Source organism: Pelmatolapia mariae, linkage group LG4 (assembly GCF_036321145.2).
Source record: "Pelmatolapia mariae isolate MD_Pm_ZW linkage group LG4, Pm_UMD_F_2, whole genome shotgun sequence".
In the NCBI taxonomy this organism is placed as follows: domain Eukaryota; kingdom Metazoa; phylum Chordata; class Actinopteri; order Cichliformes; family Cichlidae; genus Pelmatolapia; species Pelmatolapia mariae.
In genome coordinates this window covers 33788251-33814778 of record NC_086230.1, presented here as the reverse complement: position 1 = coordinate 33814778, position 26528 = coordinate 33788251, and the positions used below count along the sequence as shown (strand labels likewise).

Here is a 26528-nt window from a genome sequence, read left to right as displayed (position 1 = left end):
CTGTTGGTTTATTATAAGGACCATTCCTCCCGTTGAAACATGGCTTAAGCCATGGCTCACTAGAGCGGCTGTTTTGTGCAATGATTTGGGAAGAATGGGTTTTCCTGTTACTTTCATTATGTCATCAGTGTCTAGTACTGCTCCGTGTTTTAGCCATTGTTTTTGTTCTTTGGGTGGTGCTGCTTTTTGTTCATCCTGCAGTACAGATAGTGGAATGGTGTGGTGTACATGAGTTGTTAACAAGACTGTGGTTGCTATAGCTGCTGCTTTTGCATCTTTTTCAGCAAAATTGTTTCCCTTTGTAATTTCAGAGTCATTCTTCTGATGTGCTGAACATCTGTAAATTGCTAAATGTCATATCACATAAGGAGTTTCCTCCCATGTAAACAGATGTATGCCATGATAAAACCTTTCTCCACATACTAGAAATAAGAAACTAATTTCAACCCTCTGTTACATCTTATTCACTTATTTTATAATCCAGTGTTTTTTCCAAATCTAGTATCAACTAATTTGCATATCAGCTTATAATGCACTAAGTTGACAGTTCAACAGAAATGCATGTTCAAAATATTATCACAAAAAAGAATTTCCTTCATATAGTAAATTACTTGTGTTGCATCAATCAAACAGAAAGTATCTCACAATTTATTGTATTACCAACTAAATTTATTGTCTGATTACTGCTCGGGCATACCAGACTCTCTCTCTGTCTTTATTTTTCCTTCTCTGTTTTCACAAACATTTCACCTATTGTCCAGCAAGCTGGAGAGTTAAATGTCAGCAGTGGATAAATTCAGCATTTGATAACAAAACTCCAATGAGAGATACAGGTCCATGTATAGTGTGTGCTGTTTCTTCCAGTGCCCCCCGTGTGCGGCAGCCTGTTACAGCAGCTCTGCTCGTTCTGAGTTTCTTTCTTTCTTATCTTTTTCTTCTCGTAATTTTTTATAACTAACGTATTAGTAATTAGACTCTGCAACCATGTTCTACCGTTTTGTGCTAGTTCTGGTCGTTTTTCTTAGTTTTTTTCTACTTTTTTCACCCGTGTCTGGGGACCCAGAGCAGGGATCCTTTGTTTACATTAAGGATCAGCTGTTAGCGCTGCGTCCCGCAGCGGTACTGCCGAACTGAGGAGGAAAAGACGGGGGTGTCGTGCTGGGAAGGAGCGCCGTCGCCCAAGAAGGAGACGTTATCGACCATCTCTTCCTTCTGTAATTATTGGAAATGTAAGATCTTTGCCCAATAAGATGGATGAGCTCACGTCGCTAACCTGGTCACAGAGGGAGTACCGGCAATGTAGCATCATAAGATAAGATAAGATAAGATGACCTTTATTAGTCCCACACGTGGGAAATTTGTTTTGTCACAGCAGGAAGTGGACAGTGCAAAAGTTATGAAGGACAATTAGAATAAAATAAAATAAGAATAAATACAGTACACAACTGTACAGAATAGAATAAAAATAGAATACTATATACAGTAGAATAAAATAGAATAAAATATACAATAGGATAAAAATAGAATACAAATGCTATATACAACAGAGTGAAAAATACAACGGTGCCAGAAAGATTATTGCACATTTGTGTTATTGCACATTTGTGGATGTGTGTGTATGATCAGTTAAAGTCTTTGTTGTGGAGTCTGACAGCAGTGGGGAGGAAAGACCCGCGAAATCTCTCCGTCCCACACCGTGGGTGCCGCAGTCTCCCACTGAAGGAGGTGCTCAGTGCTGTCACAGTCTCATGCATGGGGTGGGAGATGTTGTCCAGCAGGGATGACAGCTTAGCCACCATTCTCCTGTCACTCACCACCTCCACTGGGTCCAGAGGGCATCCTAGAACAGAGCTGGCCCTTCGGATCAGCCTGTTCAGTCTCTTCCTGTCCCCAGCAGAGATGCTGCCGCCCCAGCAGACCACACCATAAAAGATGGCTGAGGCCACCACAGAGTCATAGAAGGTCTTCAGGAGTGGGCCCTCCACTCCAAACGACCTGAGTCTCCGCAGCAGGTACAGCCTGCTCTGCCCTTTCCTGTAGAGGGCGTCTGAGTTATGAGTCCAGTCCAGTTTGTTGTTCAGATGAACACCAAGGTACCTGTAGCTGTCCACAGTCTCAATGTCCATACCTTGGATGTTCAGTGGTTGCAGTGGAGGATGTTTGTGCCTGCGGAAGTCTACCACCAGCTCCTTGGTTTTACTGGCATTGATCTGGAGGTAGTTCAGCTGGCACCAGTCCACAAAGTCCTGAGTCAGTCCTCTGTACTCATGATGCTAACGGAGTCGTGGCTAACACCGCTAACTCCGGACATGAGCGTGACACTACCGGGATTTCAGATGCTGCGAGCGGACAGGACAAGAGACAGCGGTAAGAGGAAAGGAGGGGGACTGGCAGTGTTTGTGAATGACAGATGGTGTAACCCTGGGCACATCACTGTAAAAGAACAACTCTGCAGCAGAGACATTGAGCTGTTAGCCGTTAGCATGCGTCCGTACTTCCTGCCCCGGGAATTCTCGCATGTTATCGCGATAACAGCGTATGTCCCCCCCTCGGCCAATGCGAATGCAGCCTGTGACACTCTCCACTCAGTGGTCAGCAGACTGCAAACACAATCTCCGAGAGCCCTCCTCATAATATCAGGGGACTTCAATCATGCCTCACTGGATTCCACACTGCCCACCTTCACCCAGTATGTGACCTGCCCAACCAGAGACAATAAAACACTGGACTTCCTGTATGCCAATGCTGAAGAGGCATACAGTTCATCACCTCTCCCTCCCCTGGGCAGATCTGATCACAACCATGTGCACCTTGTCCCTGTGTATGAGCCACCAGCCACCCGCACAGTGCAGAGATGGTCAGAGGAGAGCGAGGAGGCTCTTAAGGATTGTTTTGAGTCCACTGTGTGGGAGGTGATCTGTAACGACCACGGAGAGGACATCGACAGCCTTACTACATGCATTACTGACTATATTAATTTCTGTGTGGATAACACCGTACCTACCAGGACTGTACGGTGTTTCTCCAACAACAAACCTTGGATTACCCCAGAAATTAAAGCTGTCCTCAAGCAGAAGAGGAGGGCCTTCAAATCCAAAGACAAAGAGGAGTTGAAAAGGGTGCAGAGAGAGTTGAGGGGACTGATAAGGAATGGGAAGGATAGCTACAGGCCGGTGGCTCTGACATCCCACCTGATGAAGACCCTGGAGCGGCTGGTCCTGGCTCAGCTTCGGCGCCTTGTGAGCTCATCACTGGACCCACTTCAGTTTGCCTACCAGCCTGGCATTGGAGCGGATGATGCCGTCATTCACCTCCTACATCGCTCCCTCGCTCACCTGGAGACCGCTGGGAGCACTGTGAGAATCATGTTCTTTGATTTCTCCAGTGCCTTCAACACTATTCTTCCCTCGGTTCTGAAGGACAAGCTGGAGAACTCAGGAGTGGACCATCACCTCACTACTTGGATTTTGGACTACCTCACCGACCGACCACAGTATGTGAGGACTCAGGGCTGTGTGTCGGACAGGGTCGTCTGCAGTACGGGGGCCCCACAGGGAACGGTTGTGGCTCCGTTCCTCTTCACCATCTTCACTGCAGACTTCTCCCACAACTCCACCCAGTGCTTCCTGCAGAAGTTCTCTGATGACTCTGCTATAGTCGGCCTCATCACTGATGGGGACGACAAGGAGTACAGAGGACTGACTCAGGACTTTGTGGACTGGTGCCAGCTGAACTACCTCCAGATCAATGCCAGTAAAACAAAGGAGCTGGTGGTAGACTTCCGCAGGCACAAACATCCTCCACTGCAACCACTGAACATCCAAGGTATGGACATTGAGGTTGTGGACAGCTACAGGTACCTTGGTGTTCATCTGAACAACAAACTGGACTGGACTCATAACTCAGACGCCCTCTACAGGAAAGGGCAGAGCAGACTGCACCTGCTGCGGAGACTCAGGTCGTTTGGAGTGAAGGGCCCACTCCTGAAGACCTTCTATGACTCTGTGGTGGCCTCAGCCATCTTTTATGGTGTGGTCTGCTGGGGCGGCAGCATCTCTGCTGGGGACAGGAAGAGACTGAACAGGCTGATCCGAAGGGCCAGCTCTGTTCTAGGATGCCCTCTGGACCCAGTGGAGGTGGTGAGTGACAGGAGAATGGTGGCTAAGCTGTCATCCCTGTTGGACAACATCTCCCACCCCATGCATGAGACTGTGACAGCACTGAGCAGCTCCTTCAGTGGGAGACTGCGGCACCCACGGTGTGGGACGGAGAGATTTCGCGGGTCTTTCCTCCCCACTGCTGTCAGACTCTACAACAAAGACTTTAACTGATCAAACACACACATCCACACATGTGCAATAACACTAAGTGCAATAATCTTTTCTGGCATCGTTGTATTTTTACTGAGTTGTATATAGCACTTGTATTCTATTTTTATCTTATTTTATTTTATTCTAATTTTTCCTTCATAACTTTTGCACTGTCCACTTCCTGCTGTGACAAAACAAATTTCCCACGTGTGGGACTAATAAAGGTTATCTTATCTTATCTTATAGTGTAAGCTGTTCTTTATTGCATGTATGTGTGTTAGTATGCTTGCATGCAGGGCCTGTGGGCCTCTCTCACCCAAAAGGGCATTTTCTTAACAGCTGCTCGCGTGTGTTAAGAAAAGGTAAATGTGCTTGTAGCAGCTGTGAGATTATTATGCTGTCATATATTACATTATACCTGTAATCAAAATTAGTAAATCATGATACTGCTGTAGGCCACATCATACTTCTTGTGTAATCAGTATGTAGGTTTAGTTTGCATCATACTTCTGAGTTAAAAGAATGTGAAAATCATTAGATTTATTGGATAGGTTTGTATTATCCTATACTGCTGATTTACTGTGAGTGAGTTACACTGTTTCATGACATTTCATATTGCTTAGTTATGAAGAGAATATTATGTTCAGACAGTCAGGGCCTTTTTTTTCGTTATAGAGACAACAGAGCACATTGCACGGGAGCAAAAAAACAGGGAGCCAAGGTCATAACTCAGGCTCACTGACAGTTAGAAAGAATGTAAATGCTTAGTTTTGTGGCTGTGGCGCATTTTGTATAGCTTCTTTTCTTTTGTTTAGTAGCTTTCTGCCTTCACCTGAGAGGGTGTACCCTAAGTACACACAGCCATAGTATTTTGCTTACACCCTTCCTCTGTGTGACCAGTCACTAAAATGTCATCTACGTAGAGTAGAAACTGTCTCTGCCCCTCAAAAGTGAAGCCAAACACTGAGAAAAAAGCGTTTGATAAGTCTATCACTGAGAACCATTTTTCTTTTGGAGTGACTTGATTCAGTATAGTGTGGGGATTTGCTACTACTGGCGGCATCATTTCAATGATTTCATTTATTGCTCGCAGATCATGCACTAGATGGTATTTTGTAGTATTAGCTTTCTTCACCACTTAAACAAAACATCACTCTTTGTTTGTTTTATTATTATTATTATTATTTTAAATTCTCCTTTCTCAAAAACAGAAAATGAAATTGTAGTTGTTCTTGGCTGAGAAGCACAAAACCCCTTCTTTTTTTATTTTTATTTTTTCAAGACAAGAAACTAAGTTTTAACTTTTCTGCCTTATCACCTAAAACAAAGCAGACAACCCAGCTCTCAGCTGGCTCTGAACTTATCATCATCAAGCTTAGCAGTGACCTCATATTTAATTCGGCTTCTCAACTGTGTAGCTTTAGCTGCTGCATACAGGGTTTAGCTTATTAGTTGATAGTATAGGTGTGCTCTATATTTCAGCAATGTCTCATCTAGGATGACAGGTTTTCAAGCAGGTCAAGTGCCTCTATGCACTTAATTAGTTTAGACATTTTCTTTATTTTCTTCATCTCATATGTCATTGTACTGAATTTGAGCAACCTTAAGCTTTATGCAGACTACTTCCAACAATTATCCACCTCACATCATAACTAGGTTGCCTCTTCATATTAATATTATTTCATTATTAATGTTATTATCTCTTTATATAACAGCAATAGTATATCACAATATTTATTTATAATTTATTTGTATCCACCAGGGGCTGTGGGTGATCTGCAGTTTCACCCTTTCCCAAGCTGGAGACATTTTCCTTTTCACACACTTTCCTTGGCTGAACAATGACACAACCTTAATATACCTTATGCATCTCTCTATTTCATTTAATATGTGTTTGTGTGAATCATTCTGTTCATTCTGGGCATGGTCTTCATCCCAACTATGTGTCATTGTTAATACCAATTTACAGGTTGTTATCCTTGCTATCATCAACATTACAGTTAAGTTCTAATTCAATTTAGCCTTTTGTTTATTTTATTTTATTTCTCTTGTATTTATATGTATTCAGGTCTGTTTCCAGCATTTTTTAAACTTCTACTTTGATCTTGAATTTTTCACTTGGTGAGGGATTATTATGTTCTTCCTGATCTGAACTATTCTCTTCAACTGAGCTGCTATCCTGTTCTGAGTCACTGTCTTTTTTGTTTGTTAATGCTTTTACTCTTTTTCGCCTGTCTTCCTCTCCATTCCTCTCCCCTTCTTTTGGATTATTCCTGCTCCGGCTTGTTGTTTTTCTAACCATCCCTCATCAGGTGTTAATTTTGCTTGTTTATTCCCCATTTTCAAAGATTTTGCTGGGCCTTCACTGGCACGCTCGACTTCAGAGTGGTTTACTGATACGGCCTTCGACTTCACCCTAGAGGTGAAGCGGTACCAGTTTTATGAGACGAAGCTCAACCGTTCTCCTTTGTCACCAGTACGTGAGCCTCAAGCAAAGAACAAAATAAAATAGAAGTAGTTCAGCAGCGTATTGTGCTGTAAAACCAACTTACTTCTAGACACATACACACATAGGCATTTGCGCGCTAATTTGTCACGAAGTATTCTACGGCTACCTCTAAAACCAGTCTAAACACAGTTCCTTTTGGCGAACTTAAACCTATTTTATGTCTGTGAAGGTTCTCAGTCATCCAGGTCATCGTAGTCAAAGGAGTTTGCAAATAAAAGCGTCTGGACTTCTTTAAGTTGCTTGGAGACGTTTCACCTCTCATCCGAGAAGCTTCTTCAGTTCTAAGGTCAAATGGCCGAGAGTCCCAGATTTAAACCCAGTGGGAGTATCCCCCCAAAGAGGGAGTCCTTTGGCTAAAACCCTCTTTTCAGGTTCAGTGAGATTCCGGTCTGAAAGGTTCTTTACCCATTTCTCCCAACTGTCTTCAGGTATGTTTTCTTCTATGAGTTGTGTGGGTTCAGACTGAGGAGTGTGGGTTTTTGAAAGCAAGGTGTGAAATTTCCTGCGTTGTCTTTCTTTTCCTTTAGAGTGTTGGGCCCGCTGAGCCTTGTCCACAAACTTGTAAACCTCTTCTAGGATTGGAGAGGGTAGAAGGGTTTCCAGTTCCTGCAGAGTCTGGCTGATCTTGATCTGGAGGGCATCTATAGTGAAATGGACCTGTCTTATCCTTTCACTTAAAAGGTAATTTTGTGCTCTCTGTAGAATCAAGTCTGCTCTGTGTCCCCTGACAGTGGATCCAAGGCGCAAGCTCTTAGGAACAACTCTGCTTTGTCTGCATCTTAGGTTGAAACGAAGGTGGTTCCTATAATCCGCCAGTTTCCTTGATTCCCTTTCATACTCCCGTACCAGTTGAAGGGTGTTCCTCCCAAAATGTACGGCAATATGTCTGTGAAGGTTCTCAGTCATCCAGGTCATCGTAGTCAAAGGAGTTTGCAAAGAAACTGAAGAGCACGAACTGAAGAGCACAACAAGCACGACATCCCAGCACGGCAAGCACGACATTCTCCAAGCACGACATCCCAGTGTACTTCAGACACAGCAACACACTCAGACAAAAACTGGTTCACCCGAAAGACAAAACTCCAAAACACAGACTTAACAACGTGGTGTATGCTGTACAGTGCAGCGAGGAATGTCCAGACCTCTACATTGGAGAGACCAAACAGCCACTTCACAAGCGCATGGCACAACATAGAAGAGCCACCTCCACGGGACAAGACTCAGCAGTTCATCTGCATCTTAAGGATAAAGGTCACTCTTTTGAGGATGCCAATGTTCACATTTTGGACAGAGAGGACAGATGGTTTGAAAGAGGAGTGAAAGAGGCCATCTATGTCCACTGTGAGCGACCATCTTTGAACAGAGGCGGTGGTTTACGACACCAACTGTCTGCCATCTATAATCCAGTTTTGAGTTCCCTCCCCAGACGCCTTAATGCCCACTCACATCCTGGGCCATCTGACCTCAGGAATTCACATTACAAGGTGGGGCCAGGTTTCACAATGAGCTCACCCGAAACCCTGGCTGATTAGGTCCCACACCCGCTTTCACACCTTGGCTCATGTGATTAGAGGATCACCAGGGGGTCCTTTGTCCCTCTTTGGGGGGATACTGCCACTGGGTTTAAATCTGGGACTCTCGGCCATTTGACCTTAGAACTGAAGAAGCTTCTCGGATGAGAGGTGAAACGTCTTCAAGCAACTTAAAGAAGTCCAGACGCTTTTCTTTGCAAACTCCTTTGACTAAACCTATTTTACTTTGTCAAAATATTTCAATTTGTCGAAACGTATTTTAATTTGTCACGAAGTAATTTTGGCTACTTCTAAAACCAGTCTAAACATATCTTACGTTTCTTTAAACAAAATAGTGTTTCTCACCCTCAGACGTCTCACTGGTGGTTCGGATCGTCAGACTGAATCCCACCGCCGTGGACCAGACTATAAACACCGGCCTGGACTCGAATTAATGCCCCAGGTCTTTCGGCCTCGTCTAAGAGGGCTGTGCACAGACTTCGGTGCTGGCTTCCCACGGCGTCAGGAATCAGTGCTGGATCCTAGGACAGAGTCACAGATAACAGTTCTGATTTTTCTGCCTCGGCTACGAAGGACCAAAATAAATATCAAGAGATTTATTCTAAAGACACTTCTTCAGCTAAGAGTCTAAGAGTGAAGAGACACACGCTGCAGTTTTAACTTGCAAGGGCGTTTCACAGAGCGCTCACATCAGAGTGGGGGCCCCGTGAAGTGCGCGCTCTGCTCTTGCACCTGCCTTTATTTATACACAAGAAAAATGAATACATTTGTTCAGTGACATGAGCATGTGCGTATGTGATTGTGTGTGTGTGTGTGTGTGTGTGTGTGTGTGTGTGTGTGTGTGTGTGTGTGTGTGTGTGCGTGCGAGGTCAGAACTGCTTGTTTGACTTCTTACTATCGCTGTGGGAAGATTCAGATACAAATATCAGAACACGTTTTATAAAGAACAATCAGTCCAAAACAATGAAAAGTACAATCAGTTCTAAGCTAGGAAATGATCATCATGCAGCATTCTATCAGAAGTAAACTTATATCATTAAAAGCTTATACTGACTAAAAAATACAATTTTCTATTGACAGTTTTGTAGCATCATTCACGCAATACTTTCACCATCGTCTCACACACACACACCCTAGACAACAACATCAAGTTCTATAATCCACACTTTACCCTTACAGCAATACACAATCCTCAGACAACCCAACTCCGTACAGACACAAAAAACATAATCCCTACGGGGGTTTTCTGGCATCCAGCACCTGGGTCCAACCCTTATCCCCCCCTCTTCTGGTACCAGACTTTTCCTACACAATTTTGACAAATTTAAAAGCCTCTAAGCCCAGGTCCAACCTTGCTGACCAAACGGTCCGCTTCGGGAACGCCCTCACCGATAGCGATCAAATTTCTAAGCCCTATAATAATTTAAAAGTGGTCCCCGTGAGTTGACCGGAAACCCCACCCCTGGGCGCTTTTGAATCCCATCTGTGCCTGAAGCTTTACTTAAGGTTTACCTGTCAATCACGTTCAAACGGGACCACCCGGGTCCAACCCTGTCGGTCAAACGGTGCAAGAAAAGTGGTGCTTGACCACTGATTATTAACGACTGTCCCTATCTGTCGCGGGTATCACCTGAATGACCCTGTCGTCGCAGGAAATTGCAGCGCGTCCGCCGCAAGATGGAGCCATAACACTCAGAACATTTTGCACCCATAGAAGTCCAACTTCCGTCCTAAAATTTATTTAAATACATTTAAAAGCTGTGGGGATTCCACAGCTGAATTATCTGGTGCCCGAGTCCAACTCTGCTACCCTTAACCAAATGTCCTAATCTCTTTTCTTGGCTGACATAACACACCCACACATATAACACACCAACTTCAAACATACGTCACAACAACTTTTAACTTCACCCTAAAATTAATCACAATAAATTTTGTCAAATATCCCCAAACTTTGCTTTTATTTATTTCTAATTACCCAAAATTATCATGGACATGTCACCTGAAATCTACTTAACAGATTTTATAATCTAGTTTAATTTCCACTACTGAGCCAATTTAACGGTAACAATCATCAATTCAGTGGACAACTAATTTAGAATTCATCCAGTGTGCACAATTTTTAACAGGTTTGTGCTTACCTTTAATCTTTTAGACCGGTCTGTTGTCCGCCTCATATCAGATCGTACCTTAAGGTCCAAATTAGTCCCCTCAGCCGCACAAGAATCCAGATCACTGGCACCAAGTCTTAAATTCCGTTCTTTATATTCTTGAACGGCCAAGAAAGACACAAGGCTCAAAGTGGTCAAACTCAAAAAATGATTTTAATTTTACATATTCCAGAGTATGGAGACCTGAACACACGAACACACAAGCCCAGGTCTGAAGCACAAAAAGGAAGCCTAGTTATTTATATACTTCCTCTCGACGACACACTACACTTTAAGTTTCGATCAAACACCCTACTTAGTTTCACTTTCTGGCTGCAGGTCCTATTTTCTCTGTCAAAGCATGCAATTTCCTGTCAGTACCTTTTGGCACAGACTGTACTCAGAGTTGGGCTTTTTAAACTATATTAAAAACAAGTAACAATATCAAGGTCAAGGTCAAGGTAACTTTATTTATACCCATAGGCAAGGTAAATTTGCTTTACAGAAAAATGACAGCATTTGGCATCCCTTTAAAAACACACATACCTAGTAAAGATATAAACCTCACTGTGGCACATATATAGTAATTTAATATTTTGAATCAAAAACAGTTTTTATTTAATTCAGTGACAGCAACGGGGACAAAGCTATTTTTATAATGCTTTGTCCTGCATCTCAGAAATAGAAACTTCCGTCCTGAGGAAAGAAGCTGAAATTCACCCCTTAGAGGATGGGAACCATTTCTAAGGATTGATAAAGCCATCCTCTGTACCTCCTTAGAGTACAGGGAGGCTAAACAAGACTGTGGCTCACCTATCAGACGACTGGACCATCTCACTATCTGATTTAGAGAGTTTTTCTCTGTGACAGAGGTCTCACCGAACCATGCCATCAAACAAAAGGATAAAACAGACTCAATAAAAGAACGATAAAACAAAGTTAAAATTTTTTGGTCATTGTGGAAATGAGCAAGTTTCCTAAGACAATAAAGGTGCTGGTGACCCTTTTTACAAACTGATTTGCAATTTTGATCAAAGTTCAGTTTTTCATTGATTATGGTCCCGAGATATTTATGCACTAACAATATATTAATTTTGTAACAGAATCAAGTCAAAGATTAGCATACACAGCTTTAAGCCTGTAAAGACTTAGAGTCAAAGCTTGTTCACATTCATCTGTGTCCATCACATCATGTCGATCAAGTCAGACTCTCTACAGGAAGAGTTGGAGACAAAAGGTGAGGCTGACGAGATGGAAGAAGACAAAGATGAAGGAGTGAGCAGGACGACGCCCGCTGCTTTGTGATACGGGGCTTGAGGTAGTTGTGGTGGTGTTGGTGGTGGTGTTGGTGGTGGTGTTGGAGGCTGGAGACAAGAGTGTCCCCAGCGTCTTCATCAGGAAGGCATCAAAGGTGCTCAGTCTGGTGAAGGTCATGATTGAGCTTCGTCTCCTCCTGGCAGAGGGGCTTGGAGCTGTTAACACGACCGCCTGGAACCAAGAGCCGCCCTGCTTACACATCAGCGGGCTGCCAGAATCACCCTGAACAGACGGAAAGGGTCAGTTATTATTATAATCTTATATCTTATATTTTTCTGTGACTCAAAGGAAGAGTTTAATGCACCTTTAAGAGAAAATTTGGACAGTGATTATTATAGTTTTTTAAAATTAAATGACCAAAGTTTAGACCACATTTTAGAGGGCTGTAATAAAAGACAAAAACAGTTTGAGTCGGAGTGTTTCAGGATTCATTTTGTTTTGAAGGTGCTCTTCGGTTCTTCAAATCAGACCACTCAGCATCCATGTTGAAATGGGCACTTAATTTATCTCGCAGTAAACTTTAGCTCAGGTGTCGGCAACCTTTAACACCCAAAGAGCCATTTGGACCCGGTTTCCACGGAAAAGAAAACACTGGGAGCTGCAAATACTTTTGACATCTGAAATGAAGATAAAATTGTATATATTGGGTTTTTTACCTTTACACTTTGTATAAACATCTATAGTGCGTTGCTTATGAAAGAAGTATGACAGAGAAAATTACATTTTATTTATGTAATGAACACATTTTGAACGTTTTGAACTCTTAAAATAATAATAACAAAAAGAAACACGTCGAGTTGATGGTCTCTTTCAAATGAATTAAAACTCTGCACACAAATTATCCATGTAGCAAACAAAAAATGTTGTGAGCTGTCATCCTTATATCACCTTTGGGCTTTTGGAGCATGTGGCAGAAGTGAGCAGCAGTACAAGATTTTTAAGGTGGCAGTTGGTACAGTATTGCACGGAATAAGGGTTTCTATTTTTATATAAATACTAATAAAAATGAAGTGATCAGTGCAGAGTTTAGTATGTACTTGAGAAACTGTAGGACAGCTTCTATATGCATCCTGTGAAGGTGTGGTGTTTGTGTTCAAGTGTTGTAGTTGAGGTGTCGAATGGCTTGATGATAAAAACTGTTTTTGAGTCTTGTAGTCCGAGCAGACAGACTCCTGTAACGTCTACCAGATGGTAACAAGAAAAACAGCTGACATGCTGGGTGGCTGTAGTCCTTGATGATGCTGTGTGCTTTACGGAGGTACCGTTGAAGATAGATGTCTTACATGGAAGCCTCATGCTAGTGATGTGCTCTGCTGCTTTCACCACCCTCTGTAGTGATTTACGGCTGCTGGCAGAGCAAGTGTGTGAAGGGTCCAGGAGAGATCCTCTGTGATGTTGACTCCAAGGAAGTTGAAGAAGCTGACCCTTTCGACCTTGACACTGTTGATGTGGATGGGCTGGTCTTCCCCGACTGGTCATTTCCAGTAGTCCACTATCATTTCTCTTGTTTTGCTGACATTGAGAGGTTATTTTCCAGGCACCACTTGTACAGCGCCATAACCTCCTCTCTATAGGCCGTCTCATTGTTATCTGTGATGAGGCCGATGAATATTGTGTCATCCGCAAACTTAATAATGGTGTTGGACCTATGCTTAGTGGTACAGTCGTGTGTGAACAGGGAATATAGTAGGGGGCTAAGCACACATTCCTGTGGTGTTCCTGTTTTTAAGATAAGTGATGAGGAGATGTGCTCACCAATTCTCACCACCTGGGGCTTGTTTGTGAGGAAGTTCAGAATCCATCTGCAGATGGCTGTTCCCAGCCCAAGGTTGATGAGCTTCGAGACAAGTTATGAGGCGATGATGATGGTGTTAAATGCCAAGCTGTAGTCAATGAAGAGCATTCTTGCACATGTATTCCCTTTTTCCAGGTGAGTGATGACATCCTCTGTGGCTCTGTTTGTTTGATAGGCGAACTGAAGAGGATCCAGCGTGTCAGGGAGGGAGGAGCAGATGACCAGCCACTCGAGGCTCTTCATGATGGCGGATGACAGTGCAACAGGACGATAGTCATTCAGACCACAGATTTCTCTGGAACAGGAATGATGATGGATTTTTTGAGGGATGTGGGGACCACTGAAAACTAGGGATGGGTACCGGTGCCATGATGGCACCGGTTCTGACATAAACGGTAGTAACCAGACCGAAAAGCAGCGCACATTTCGGTGCTTTATTTCAGTGCTTTTTTTTTTCCTGAGATGTCATACACTTTGGATTCCAGCTAATCATTTTACCTTTCCGAGGATAGTAGGCGGGCCCAGGTACTTACGTTCTTTTAGAGCAGAGCTACAGATTAAAAATGCCCAAAGCGAAGCGGTCAAAGTCTGGCTGTACTTCACAGCAAAAGATGCAAACTCAGCAGCCTGCAACAAGTGCTTTAAGGTGATACTGTGCAAAGTCCTCGAATCTGATGAAACACCTGGCGACGTATAGCGTTTTTTTAAAAGCCGAGAAATGCACCGTATTTGATAGCTTGCTGCAAGACCTCACACCGAGCACATCTACTGCGGGTGTGGTGCCTGTTATCGGACCCAGAGTTAGCAACATCCCCCAAGAACCTGAAGAGGACAGTCCTGGCCCCTAGCCCTGCCAGTGTAGCAGAAATGATGACGGATGATGATGACAGCAGCAGCCGTTCTTCTCTGAGTGAGTACCTTAATGCTGTTCGTGTGTAATTTACGTTGAGTAGGCTAACCACGTTATTACATTAATGCATGTAAGGTGAACTAGCAAACAGTCGTAGTTACATGCGGCTGTCTTCTTGTTTGATGGCAGGTACTCCCTTCACCCTGGCCAAAAAGACTAAAATGACCAAAGAAAAAGTGGAAAACAGCTAAACATGAGAGGTTTTTGGACAAAGTTTGTGTTTTTCCATTGTTTAAGCACTGCTTCCAGCCAAGAGTGATACCATATATGCCCTATAGCTGCAGAAAAGGCTAACATTGTTATCTTTTTACAAAATAACAGCTGAACATGAGAGGTTTTTGGACCAATTTTGTGTTCTCTATTCTTTAAGCACCGGTTTGAGCACCGTTTAAGCACCGGTACCATTTCAAAAGTACCGGTTTGGCACCGGTTTCGGATAAAACCTAAACGATACCCATCCCTACTGAAAACACTGCCTGTGTTTTCCCTCCTGTAGTCAGTGATGCAGCGCAGTCCATGCCATAGCATCAAAGCTGTGGTAATTGGACTCCACTTTGTCCCTGTAGTTCTTTTTGGCCTTTTTTATGGACTTTCAGAGGTCGTACCTGGCTGCTTTATATGCATCAGCGTCTCCTGAGTTAAAGGCAGAGGCCCGCACCTTGAGTTTAGCATGCAAGCCTTTTTATTACCAGGGTTTCTGATTAGGAATCTTGCAGACGGTGGTTTTGGTGATGATATCGTCTATGCATTTTCCAAATATCCAATGACAGAGTCTGCGAGTTCATTGATGTTGCCATCAGCTGCATCCTCACATATATGCCAGTCAGTTGTTTTAACCCTGGAGAACCCATGGGGTCAGATCCGACCCCATTGGTTTACTAGGGAAACCATGGGGTCAAATTTGACCCCATGGGTTCTCCAGGGTTAAAGCAGTCCTGTAAGACCCCCTCAGCCTCACTGTCCCATTTATAGATGTCTCTGGAAACGTTTTTTTTCCCAGTTTAAGCCTTTGTCTGTATGCAGGCAGCAGCAGAATGGAACAATGGTCTGCCTTACAAACGGCTGCACAGGGGAGGGGTTTGTAGCAGTCTTTGAATGAAGTGTAGCAATGATCCAGTGTTTGATCACCTTGTAGGGAAGGAGATGTGTTGGTAGTATTTGGGGAGAACTTTCTTCATGTTGGCTCTGTTGAAGTCTCCCAGCACAATAAAGGCAGATCAGGATTTTTGTTCTCAAGTCCAGTTATGATGTCATACAGTTCGTCCAAAGCCGTAGCTTTATCAGCATGTGGGGGGATGTAAACAGCTGAAAGGAGAACTGAACTGAACTTCCTTGGGAGGTAAAAAAGTCCAACTTTGATGGTCAGCAGCTCGAGGATCTGAGAGCAGTACATTTTTAATATACACACATCCCTAGCCCACAAAGAGTTAACCATAAAGCACACACCTCCTCCCCTTTTCTTGCCTGAGTCCTTCGTTCTGCCTCCCCGGTAAACAGTGAACCCGTCCTGATGGCACAGTTGGGGACGCTGGCCTCCAGCCATGTCTCTGTCAGTGCCAAAAGACAGCAATTCCTGATGTCTTTTTGATGTTTAATCCATGCACGCAGCTCATCTAGTTTGTTGTCTAGAGACTGAACATTCCTGAGGAGGATGCTGGGCAGAGGTGGTTTGTTGTTTCTCTGTCGGGTTCGGCTCAAAACTCCAGCTCGTTTTGCCCTCGCCCTTGTTTTCCCTTGGCGTTGCGTGAGTACAAAAAAGATCCCAGGCAACAGTGCATCCATGGTTTTGAAACCTGCTGTATAGTCCGAACTGGCTGACGAACATAACTCCAAAAGTGTTTGTCTGTCATACCAAGTGTATGATTGTGCTGTGCGCACAGAAACAGCAAATGAGACAAAATAAATAATAAAATTTTTGCCTAGATGACTCGGAGCTCTTATCAGTGCAGCCATCTCATAGCGCAACCAGAACCTGTAAGTGTCACGATCCTGGGTCTTTTGACACAGCGTTTTAAGTTTTAGTTTATGTTTGATGTTTATGGTTTATTTTTAAGTTCATCAGATTATCTAAGCTCATTTGTCTATTTCGATTCCCCTTGCGTCTTCTACCCCTCTGTTTTAGTCTCCCTTGCCCTTTATGTGTTCAAGCTGCATGTGTTATGTTGTCAAGTTTATATTATCAAGTTTATGTCTGTGTCTCATGTTTCCTGTTTTATTGTGAAAGTCCGTGTCCTAGTTCAGCATAGTCAGCTTTGCTTCCTGTGTCTCGTTAAGTCAGATTAGTGTCAGCTGTTTCCCCATGTGTTTCCACTTCCCCTAATCACCCTTGTGTGTATTTAGTCTGTGTGTTTCTGTTCATTTCTTGTCAGGTCGTCTGTTGTTCACGCCACGTTTTCCATGCCATGTTTCAACGTTTCATGCCTAGGTTTCTCTTGTTTATTTAGTTCTCCCAGTTTAGGTTGATGTTAGTTTACTTCAGTTTGCGTTGCCCTTTCTTTGTACCTTTTTCACCAGCCTTATTAAATGGCTCGCTTTTTGTTAATATTCAAGTTTGCTTCCACGTTCTTTGTGTCTGCATTTTGGGTCCTCCACGTCAAATTCCTACAGTCTGCTCCTGCAGACTGCGACAGTAAGAACCTGTATGATGTAAAGCTTTTGCCATTATTTTATTGATAATCTGAATGACAACATTCATAACCTCTGTGCATTCTGAAGGGAAAGTTTGCGTGCACAATGCCTCTTGCTGCAGGATGCAGTGAAACGTCAGCAGCTTTCTAGCCAGTGACGTCTGCAGCAAGGTCACAAAGCCCCTGTGCGCTCCAGTCATACTTGGTGCCCCATCAGTAGCCACTGACTCTAGGTGGGTTCTTTTTATTTCTTTGGCTCTTAAACAATCAAGCACAGCCTCACAAATGTCCTCCTCCTGTGTCTGGCAGTTTAGTGGTATCAGCTTAATCATTTCTTCTTGTGGTGGTGCGGCTTCCAATACCTGACTATGTCTTCAGTGGCCATAAACCTTGTATACATAGCTGAATTTGCAGACTTCATCCACTTCTTGAATTGATTTTTTTCTCAGACCAGCCTTCCATATCAGTTGCGAAACAGCTTTTTTTCTCTCTCTCTTCTCCCTCCGGATACTTTTCAGCAAAGGCTGTGTGTTTACTTTGGAAATGTCTTGTGACACTTGAGATTTTGTTAGCCAGTCTTTCTCCACAAGTCAGGCTCACTTGTAGGCAACTCTCGTCAAAAGTAAATGCAAATGAATCTGCCCAGGTATCATTAAATGTTGTTATTTCTTTTCTTACATTTCTCCATACCTGGGTTGAAAGTCTCAATGAATGCCTGGTGTTTTGCCCGGTACACCGGCTTCTGCGAGTGTGACACTTGTTTTGAGCGCCGAAAAATAATAAAATATAATTTTATTTTAATATTTCAAGATGACAATAATGTTCCAATTTAGAACTACATTTTTTAAAAGAACTAACACAAATAAAATAGACTTCAATTAAATACTTATAATTTATTTTCCCAAGCCGTGTGGAGCAGCAGTTTAAGGATGAAAGAGCTGCAGGTTGCCGACCCTGCTTTAGGGTCATCAGGACAAAATCTGAAAACAGAGTCATCAGTCAAAGCCGATAAAAATATCTTAAAATTTTCAGCCAAAGGGTTTTAAACCATTTTAAAGAGTTTTATTCAGTTTCTCAACATTTGGAGCATTTAGAAAACTTTGTTTAAAGCTTCTGATAAGCAGCTAAATGTCAGGATCTGCAGATTTGACTGGAAAGTTCCATCAGGCACCTGAGTTCCTTGGTCTCCACCCCTGGGCAGAGCCATCATTTCTCCTACAGTCCTGCACACCTGAGGCTGACTCTGGGTTGAGGATTTGAGCTCCACTCAGACTGTCCTCCACCGCCAGTTCATCAACGAGCTGACGTTGGTATCGGCTCTAAGGTTTTTCTTGCTCTTGCTACTTGTTTTGTCACTTACTTTGATTTCCGGTGCTACAGTTTTCCTGGACCTTCTTTGCCATTGCCTTCAACCTCAGCTCTCCTCAGATTATCTTTGCGTTCTGGAACAATACAAAGAACGTCACCTGCCTGCCCTCCAGCCACCACTCACCACCTCAGACAGAGCGGAACTCCGGTCAGCCAACCTTTGCCACTACTCACCTGGATTCTCACCACCTCTCTCTCAAAGCCAAGTTCACCTCGACTATCAGTCGTAACCAGCTGCCGCCTTCTTAACCCTGTTCTCTTTTCTTCCCAGACGCGTCCGCTCCGTCCCCGTCACTACCTACCAATTCCCTGTTCACCCCACTGATCCAAGGCCACATCATTAGCAACACTTTGCCACAAATTCACCTGTTGACTTAATAAATAAACACTGTAAAATGTGCAGTATTACAGTGTTTTACAGTTCTGTTGTGGTTCTCTGCGTTTGAGTCCAGTTTAGCTATCGGCCTGTGGTCATTGTGACACTAAATCCAAGGTCCAGAATAAACATGTCAGCAGACAGTGGCTGTGTCCCAATTCAGGGTATGCACGCTTGAAGTACGCATTTCAAGTGCGAATACGTCACCGCCACGCGACGACGGCTGTCCCAATTCAAAGTGTACTTCAAATGCATACTCCAAATGCGCCGTCGATTTCCCCAAATATCAAGCGTGGTCCGGTGCACGCTTCGTGGTCCCGTATATCCCACAATTCATAGCGCGGTGGTGGGTGTGGATAATTTTGCCGCAAAATGCGGCAGAAGGGAGCGGCCGAAGAATGAACTGGCAAAAGTAAGTACTGAATATGATGTCACTTATTTATGTGCGAATGTTTAATAATGAAGAACATTAAAACATTACTGTTGGCCACATGTCGGCAAAGTTATGTGACATTAGTGATGTTTGTACTTTCAGCATTAACTTGGTTTTAAAGCCTCTACTTCTAAAAATTATATATATATATATATATATATATATATATATATATATATATATTAGTCGACCTTAATCTTACAGAGAATGTGATGATTTTATGGATAATTAAAGTCAGCCATAAATCCACAAACACAACAAGCTGAAAGTCAGTGATGCTGCTCGGTTTGCAGTCCTGAATATCACGGCACAAGCAGGATTCACTGTACTGTTAATGTTAGCTGTGTTATATTGCTGCCTCTGTTCGGTGGTGTCGAGCCAAACGGACTTTAACGTGTGTTTGAACGAGCTGACGGTTCACTCGTTAAGCTGAAAGAAAGATGCTTTAATCACAGGAGTCACACATGTGTCCACTGGACCATCTGGAACTCTTCTTGTTTAGCACTCGTAATAACACAAACACTAAATCCTCCTTCTCTTGTGCTGTTTTGTAGCAGTGTATACACCTGAGACTGTCACCTGTCTGTCTGTCCTGCACTCTCTCTCTGTTTCTTTCTCTCTGATTGTGGAATAAAAGTATGAACATGTATTTATAAGTTACACTTGTGTTTGAATCCTGCAGCTTATCACACATTTGATTTCCATGTGTGACAACTGCAAGTGTCCAGAGTGAGGACAGACTGAGGGACCCACTGCTGCACATCATCTGTGAGGCTTTGCACCCCTGATGATCCACCAGGACAAACTCAGCAGTGTGTGAGGAAGAGGAGGAGGAAGAGCCAGCAGCAGCTGACAGATGGAGAGAATAGACAGACTGTTCCCTGTTTGTGAAGGACTGCTAGAAAAGTTTAAAATAACTAATTATCTGTCCTGAATCAGTCTTATTAGGTAATGTTCAAATAATGTTATCATTCCAGTGTTTTCAGTGTGGGAGAAAGTACTCAGGGCCTTCAAGTTACACACTATGAAAGGCAGCAACAAGTTTAATATTCAGAAACCTAAAGTATGTATCAGCAGCAGAATGGAGCTAAAAATAAATGTTTGTTTCAGTTCTATGAAGCTTTGAGTATTTTGGATTAGTAGCACTGCTGTGTTTGTTGCATCATATTGCTGTAATTGTTTATATGCTTTATATATTCTGAGGTAAGTTGATCTATAGTGTTACATCATATTCTATAAGGATGTTATGTGTTTGTATACTTTCTGCCCAGTTTGACCCATTTAGCAGAAGTCAGCCTGTTTAAGGCTCTGATATCTATTCTGTATGACTTAAAGCAGTTATGACATGGTCTGATTTTCTCACCCAATAAAGGAATATTTAATATATCAGTCTACTCTTCATTCTATCAGCAACAGTTATCACAGCTCGTACATTTTCCTTTTTACACATATATGTAAGCATTGAGCCAAATGTAATAATGCCAACATATTAGACGAACAATATTTGTCTCTTATGTATAATACATCTATATATACACTGTCAAAGATACTTGTCTTTGAGTGAAGATTTAAGGTGATAGGACATATAAATAACTGCAACTTAAATCTTTGACCCAGAGTTCAAGCTCACTGCTGTAATATATCCTGTAATACATATATATATATATATACCATAATAATCTGACAATGCATATAATATTGGCCATATTATATTTACATTACCACAGTGAGATGATTTTAGTCTCATGAACAACATTAGCTGATTGTTATTTACTAACTAATCTTAAATGACTGTTCAGTACAGAAATGAAGCCCAACTATCATGTTTTACAGTCCCGTGGTCTCAGCCTCAGATACTCAACTAATCAAAGTGATGTCATGACAAAAATGAAGGACCAACAAAACATTTTTCTCCTTCATTTCTGTCAAACAAAGCTGTATGACACTTTTCTCGCGGTTAGTATCATGGTTGAATGATGAACAGTGCGACGAAGGCTAGACCGTCCCATTTCACAAGCCTCTCACTTCCGCACTTCCCGTACTTATAGTACGCACCGTCCGTAGTACGCGTAGTGTGCGTACTTCAAGCGTGCATACCCTGAATTGGGACACAGCCAGTGTGTTATAAGAAGAAGAATCCAGTCATTTACCTGCTGCAGTGCAAACACGTCTGTACAGATGCTCTCACTCGATGATAAGTTCCCACAGTTTACCACCGAGGTCTGAAACTGCTGCATAACTTCTTCAGCTAACATTATGAAAGATAAGAAGATTGTGATGTTTGACTAAAGAAACTGTAAGTGCAGTGGTCCACATATGTAATCTGAAGAGATGGACTGGTGCAGAGTCTGGGCAGAACTCTGTCAGCCTTCATGTTGCTGACTCACCTCCTCCTGTTCCAGGACTCCAACCGGCCGCCCAGCACGCCAAGCCCTCGGCGAAGGTTCTCCCGTTGTCCAAGCAGATGGGCTGGATGTAGTCGGTCAGGGTGGGCTGGGCAGATAGACGGAGGATGGCTATGTTGGTTCCAGTCGTGTTGCTCAGAGTGATATTTGTCACATTCAGCGTCACCTCAAAGGGGTTGGATCCATTTAGCTTCAGACGCCCCAACACAACAGTCCACTCGGACGCTACAGGGGAGCTGTGGGAGGAACGAAGCACACAAACATAATCTTCATCAGCTTCAAACAAGATCTTCACCTTTACGCCCTAAACTGTAATTAAACAATGAATAGTAAAAGTCTGGCTGAAAGGATGATCCCAATACATACACTGCTTAGTATGTCTGTGCACTATAGGGTCTTGGTCATTCGGGTCATGATCATTTAAGGAGAAAAAAAACAGTTGGACCTCTTTAAGGGATAACTTCCACTACAGCTTAAAATTTGGGACTCCATCATTGGTGGAGAAACTTATCAGATGAGAGGTGAAACATCTTCAAGAAACTTAAAGAAGTCCAGTCGCTTTTCTTTCCAAACTCCTTAGAATTGTGTCTTAATTCAGATCAAACTGAGGTTATTGTACTCGGCCCTGAAAATCTTAGAAATATGGTATCTAAGCAGATTCTTACTCTGGATGGCATTACCTTGGCCTCCAGTAACACTGTGAGGAACCTTGGAGTCATTTTTGACCAGGACATGTCCTTCAACGCACATATTAAACAAATATTTAGGACTGCTTTCTTCCATTTGCGCAACATCTCTAAAGTTAGAAATATCCTGTCTCGGATTAGACTAAAACGTACATACTGCAGGAGACAGAACTCAACTTGAACCAAAAACGAGCCTTTATTTAGGCTGATGGCAGAAGCAAACATGAAAACTAAGGCAACAAAAGGTACAATAACTAAACTGAGAAACTGGCTATGAAAACTGGGATAACTATGGCGTGGCAAAATATACCTGAATAATACCTGAAAAATATTCGGCAGTAGAACAAAAATAGAATAAAAGCATGAATCAACATAAACATTACCTGATGCTGCTGAAGTGAAGCAGAGCAAAGTTGCAGAGGTTTAATTAGAGACACAGCTAAGCATTTTGCAGCTTCGCATAATTTTAAAAAGTTTAAATTTCTTCAGTATTGAACAGCAGAAATGAGGCTTTCTTGTCGATAGGCAGTTAAATAAAATAAAAATAAAAACACAGAAGCCAGAAATAATGCAGAAAACAGAGATTTTTAGATGCGAAACTGTTCTTGAAGTACAGAGAGAGAGGGAGCTGTGCATGAAGAGTGATTTTACTGCAGTGGAAGCAAAACAGCAGTAAGACAGAATTCATGACGATGTTTGTGTGAGGCGTAGTTTGGATCTTCTTTTGCTGCTGGTTGAGTCAAATTTGGTTGGAGAGAGACAAAAGCCTGCAACTTTAGAATCGAGCGCAAAAAAGGACATTAAGACAAAACGCAGAGCATCAGAATCTGTGAGCTGTCGGCTTTCAGCCCTGATGGCGTGTCTGTGTCGGGTGAGAAAGCCCACTGATTCTAATATGTCAGGTTCACGGTTTGTGTTTATGCCTTTGTGCAGAATCCGTGTACCTGCTCCATTTTCACTTTTAGCTGTTTGGTGGGGGTCAAATTTTGTGAGGTTTTAACGGAGATTCTTATTTAAAAATCGTTTCAGGATTTTAATGAATCGATATCGCGTTATTGAAGCTAGAATTGATTTTAATCAGAAAATCGAATCAAAACCCACCCCTAGTACCCTACCTCATCTGGTGAGAGCATGCAGGCAGTTCACGGAGGATGAAGGATAGATTAGGATTAGATTTTCAGGCTGTCTGTGTCACGGTCCTGGGTCGTGTGACCCAGCGCTCTGAGTTTTCCTTGTATTTCGATATTCATTCTATTTCATTCTTTTGGTATTACCTTCCAGGTTTCTTTAGTCCCATAGATTAGATCTCTTTATGTTGTCACCCCTGTGTTAAGTGTTCCCTGTTGGTTTGTGTCCCCATGTTTCCTGTTTTATTTTGAAAGGTCTTGTGTTTACTCTCCCCCTTGTTGTCGATATGTTTCATTCTATTCAGCTGTTTTCCTCATGTGTCTCCACTTCCCCTGATCACCTCATGTGTGTATTTAAGTCCTCCGTCTTCCCGTGTTCAGCGTCGGGTTGTCTCCCCTCATGTTACGTCAGATTTCAGAACTCCGTGCTGGTCATGTTCATGTTGCTTATTCATGTATATGTTTCATAGTTCTTTCATGCACAGAGTCCTGCTCATAGTCGTCACAGTCACCTTGTAATTTCCTTCCTAGTCTGCTTTAGAATCAGAATCAGAATACTTTATTGATCCCTAGGGGAAATTTAGACTGTGGCATTGTGAATGTCAGTCCACAACCAATTAGTATGTTGGTGCTTCTGTCAGATCCACCCTTTTCTTTTCACTTCTGGATTCAACAAACGAACAGACGTCACTAATCGTTTAACTATGTCATCATCTGGCCAAACTTCAACTTCAGCTCCAACTCACCTTGAGAAACAGTTGGCATTGCTCAGCACTGAGTCCAAGGCCACCAGAGTCCCACCACACACGTGACTTCCATTCTTCTGCAGGCTCGCCATCCACGGCCACGAGCCAGCTGCCGCCATCGAGGTTCCTCCCAAAATGCCAGAATTCTTCGGAGCTTGTCCACAGAACACCGCTGAGGAGAAAAACCAGAGGCAGACGCAAAGAAATGTTAAAATCTTTAACTATCAGTTCACTTCAGGTGGTTCGTCTTAAAGAATCATAACATCACAGATCAGGAAAGTTTAAACAGAAAGGAATAAAAAAGAGAAGCGCACTGGTGATGCCACAATTATCAAAACCGTTACGACTTGGCCAATACAGAAGCTGTGAATGATCTCTGAGGTCCGGAGAAGACAGAGACCTGGGGAGCTGCCTTCTGTTTGTGGGAGAAAGTGGCCCTCAGGTCGGCCTCTCCTGAGCTATGAAGAAACCTAAGATGGCATACACGGGACAAAGTGAAAGCAAATTCTGTGTTTCCAGGGACATAACATGTGTAGAAAAAACACTCTGCTCTTAGACTTCAGCCTTTAACACAGTCATCTCACTGTAGCTGATGGTGAAGCTCTCTGCTCGGGCTCAACACTTCACTCTGTAACTGAATATTGGACTTCTTATAAGGAAGACGACAGATGGTGCATGTTAGCAGTATTCTGCACTATCAAACTGCATTCAAACTGCTCTTTACTCTGAGACATGACTAAACTGCAAATGTCAGCTTAAAGCAGCTCATCAGGTTTATGATGACACAACATTAGTGGGGTTCATTAACAACAGAGCTGAGACATCTTGCAGAGCAGAATTGCAACTTTTAGTTGATGGTGAGATGGTGTAGAGACAACAGCCTGTCCCTTAACATCAGCAGGAGGAAAGAGTTGACTGTGGATTTGAAAAAGGCAGAAACCAAACATCAGTAGAGACGGTCAGCAGCACAAAATTCCCACAAAATTCTACATCACTGAAGAGCTCTCCTGGACTCCTGGAACTTCACACACCTGGCAGAGAAGGCAAAACATAAAGCTTTCAACCTTAGGAGGTTGAAGTTACTGTGAAACTCTTCCTCGTCCTCACCACCTTTTACTGACGCACTATTCAGAGCATCCTGACAAGCTTGACAAGCCTGACATCACACCTTATTTTTCACTGCAGCTGTAATTACAAAGAAATTGAACTTGAAAATAGAAATGAGCAAAACTCAGTAACAGTAGATCACACTGCAATCAGTCCATTTTTAACTTTTTAGGTGGTTTTAGTGGGGGTGTTTGACATACGTTTGCTGGTGGTGGTTGTAGGGGTTGTGGTTGTAGGGGTGGTGGTGGTGGTGGTTGTAGGTGTGGTGGTGGTAGGGGTGGTGGCTTTTGCAGAGGAGGTGGTTGTGGTGGTGGAAGTTGTAGTGGTTGTAGGAGTAGTGGTGGTGGTTATAGGGGTGGTGGTGGTGGTTGTAGGGGTGGTGGTTGTAGTGGTGGTGGTGGTAGTAGGGGAGGTGGTTGTAGTGGTGGTGGTAGTAGGGGTGGTGGCTTTTGCAGAGGAGGTGGTTGTGGTGGTGGAAGTTGTAGTGGTTGTAGGGGTGGTGGTGATGGTAGTACTGGTGGTGGTGGTGATAGTGGTGGTGGTAGTTGAAGTGGTGGTGGTGGTTGGCACTGGTGGCAGTCCTGTGCAGGTAACACTGAGGTCACTGTTGGTCCCAGTGGACGTGAACGTCATGAAGCCCGGCTGGTTGGAGGAGATCAGGCTGTTGATCCAGGTCTGGTACTGGGATACTCTGGTGTAGACTCCTGGATGATTAGGCAAGGCGCAACCATTCCCAAAACTGACGACTCCCGCCTGAATCCAGCGACCGCTCTGCTTGATCACCATTGGGCCTCCTGAATCCCCCTTTGAGAGCAGAAACATTTACTGTTAGCTGAGGAGAAGAAACTGTAGAAGGTGAAAATGTGCCAAACACAGGTAACAACAATCACCTGACAGGAGTCCTTTCCTCCCTCACTTAATCCGGCACAGATCATGTTGTCAGTGATTGTTCCCACTCCATTGTTACAGTTACACTGCCTGTTTCCCACAACAGGAACCTCCACCTCCATTAGGTTTTGTGAAAGAGTGCCTGTTGAAGGGGTAAAATAAATATATCAGTTTGTAATAAATTACATGTGACTGACTCCACCAAACTTAAAAACAAAGTGCGTCATGTGTGCAAACAATGA

The 26528-nt window shown here is 43.1% G+C and overlaps 1 pseudogene; it reads right to left on the bottom strand.

Moving 5' to 3' along the window:
• Positions 1-11713: 11713 nt before the first annotated feature.
• Positions 11714-26528, bottom strand: part of LOC134626804 (transmembrane protease serine 9-like) — a 90680-nt pseudogene continuing 75865 nt past the window's right edge.